General features: G+C 40.0%; 1 long non-coding RNA gene across 1 annotated transcript; it reads right to left on the bottom strand.

Moving 5' to 3' along the window:
* Window positions 1-1201: 1201 nt before the first annotated feature.
* LOC122810869 lies at window positions 1202-2627 on the bottom strand. Its single transcript, XR_006366133.1, has 3 exons — window positions 2145-2627; window positions 1942-2018; window positions 1202-1806 (listed from the first exon to the last, which is right to left on the bottom strand). It is a non-coding gene; the product is annotated as an uncharacterized LOC122810869 (long non-coding RNA).
* Between the last annotated feature and the right edge of the window lie 349 nt (window positions 2628-2976).

Genomic DNA, 2976 nt, shown 5'->3' with positions numbered 1-2976 from the left:
AAGAAAAGAAAAAGCACATTTACAATATTCCCAAAAGGTCATGTACACAAGTTTAGAAATAAAGTTTTACAAAAAATAGTCAACAATATCAAAGAAGAAAATACTCCTCTACAGTGTTCCTAGAAGGTCATATACACATTTTTGCATAAACGGAGTACAGACATTCAACAAAAGAAAAATCTGTGATACAGTTTAGAGTGAACAGTAGGGTAAAGTGTTTGTAATTACATATGTATAATTTACATGTTAGTGATAGGACATGAAAATGTACATATTTAGAACCATACTGCAAAATGTAATAAAATGATCTGTCAGTAGTATGCAAGCATAAATATGCTCAAATGCATTCAGTGGCGATCCTGTTTCATTTTCAGCAACCCAGAAGAATAATACATGTTTAATAAATATTTTTAACTTTCGATGACTAGGATGGACTGTCTGAATACTACTGGTATTTTCATGGACATTCTAATTATAGTCACATACACATCACAAAAATGCCACTGCAAACAAAATAACAAGCGACAGCGGGAACAAAACAACTTATTGTTGTGCAGAAAATGAAATGACTGACAAAGAGGCCACGAATGTGAGCGCACACCCATACACACTGACCCATTTTAAGGGGGTTATTCAATTTCCTATCAGACAACCTTGGCAATATCTGCTTCTAAGAAGATACTATTTCAACCTGGAGAAACATATTGCAAAAGGCAAACTGCTGCAGCACATCTGCAGTGCTATCAATCTTACAGGCCTGATACATTGTAAATAAAAGCACTGTACTTGTAATTACAGTCTTTTACTTTTATCCAGTAATGTTTTAAACATCACAAGAATTAACAATCTGACCTACGAACATTCTTCATCTCTGGATAGCAAAATTATGCACACATCTAAACACCTGGAAATACTTCTGATGTCAAATCACTCAGTTTTATAATTAAGTCACTGTTGTGTCTTCATCTTTGCAACTAAAAACACTTCTAATGGCAGTTCTGCATTCTGCTATCAAGCCTACCAAAACAACATAATAAAACTATAAAAGAAAAAAAAGTTAGTCTCAGTGAAAACAAACAGCACACTGAAGATACTTTGGCTCAAAACATCACAGGTAGGTAATCTGGAAACCACTTGTCTGCCATTGGTATTAAATTTCACTTTATTTGTATTCAAGTCCAGTGCATTTACATTCCAATAGAGAGAGAGGGAGAAAGAGAGGGAAGTACACAGAACTTTCCAACATAACTTTCTTTTGCTGGACATGACAGTAAGTTCAAATAAATTAATGAAGCACGATTAAATTACTGACGCCCAACATTCCAGCTTTACAGACGGTGTCCTTTTAGTTACTTCAGAGTGGCAGCTGTCAAAAAATGCAAGACATGCCACCACTAAGCAAAAGGAGCATTCAATAAAACGTTAAGAGGTTAAAGTACAGCCCTAGGCTTCCAGTGCAGAACTGGGACTGAAACGAGTTTAGTATTGCACGGCCTCCTGCTCAGCACACAATAAAAAACCCGGTCGAGCTGCACTCTCATTCGCTACTTAAATGCAATTCACAGAAAAAAGTGCACTTTCAGGAAGTAAACATCCCCAAAGTTAACAACAGGTGCACCTACTTTTCCTAGCAATAGGTACTTGGGAGAAGTTCAAATTTCTCATTCCGCGATCATCTGGTCCACTAATGACCTCTTAAATGAATTACAAAAACAAATCCCAGGCTGTCTGTCTGGGGGCATACTTACTCAATGAAGTAGCTGGCCCCCTCCTCCGTGAAGCCTTCCTCCCATCCTCGAGGTAGATCTAAAATAGATTAAACGGGAGACAATGGGTCTTAGAATCCGCTTCCCCTCCAGAAGGGATAAAGAAACAATAAAGTGATGCCGCCACAAAAGTTAACAGTTGCTAAGTGGTGGGTAGTAATAGGTATATCCCTACCTGAGCGAATCATGTGGCCCGAGTTGACAGGTTCCCCCGTGCGCGGATGCAACCAAGAAGTCGTACGAGTTTGGCCACTGTATCAATGAAAGTAAAGAGAAAACAAAAAAGTAAACACCTATTAACTAAAGTAAACAACCCCCCCTGGGGAAAAAACGTAAAGCGAAACCGTGCACTCCTGTATCTCCCTCAAGTGCCCTTACTTGATGAAGAACACCCGGCCATCCCCGCAGACTCCATACGACCAGTACGCAGGTAAACTCTCGTCACCGACGACGTCCGCCATGATCCCTAGGGCCAGCGGTAGCAACAATCGGCTTTCATTCTCCTCGCTGCCGAGAGGTGCAGTGTGTGTCACCCACAAGGACTCTTTGAGACGCGGCTCAGGGACTCTTAAAGGGACATGTGCAGCCCAGCACCACCAGCTACCTAGCCACTGGCCCTTGAGCCGACAGAAAATGGTTAGGAATGCAAGAGCCTCTCAGGGATGAATTTACAACCAGAATCTTATTTCTGAAACTTTTATGGGCGGGACTGCTAAAAGCAGGGAATTATTTCCAAGTTTCAAACCTAGAACTGTACTGTCCTTGTCGCTGCTTTTCTGTAAAATGTTGTCTTTCTGGTTCTCGTTAGCCCGCTATACTTGTATTTTTTGCATTTCAACTACTAGAACAGCATTAAAAAATAAATAAATAAAGCGGCAGTGAAGTTGACTGAACTGTTATGATATTCAGATTACAGCATTATTTTAAGGGGTACTGCCTTTCCGATATGTATTTTATTTATTGTTTAAGCAGGAATGTCCTGATTTGGACAGTCGTGACCGTAGGGGTAAGAAACATGACTAGCGGTATGTGCAAATGTCGTAATGTAATATTTTAAGAGGAGAGATTTTTCATGCTTCCAGACGCATGTCTTTGGAATGTTGTTAGTACGCTGTTAGTACTGTTCCACATTATGAGGGCCAGCGTTCCTCATTTTGGAGATGGATAGTTGAAGCACACATATCAGTTGTCCTTGATTTCAAGGATGACC

Source organism: Protopterus annectens, chromosome 9.part0 (assembly GCF_019279795.1).
Source record: "Protopterus annectens isolate FY-2018-M chromosome 9.part0, PAN1.0, whole genome shotgun sequence".
In the NCBI taxonomy this organism is placed as follows: domain Eukaryota; kingdom Metazoa; phylum Chordata; order Ceratodontiformes; family Protopteridae; genus Protopterus; species Protopterus annectens.
This window is presented reverse-complemented; position numbering and strand designations above follow the sequence as displayed.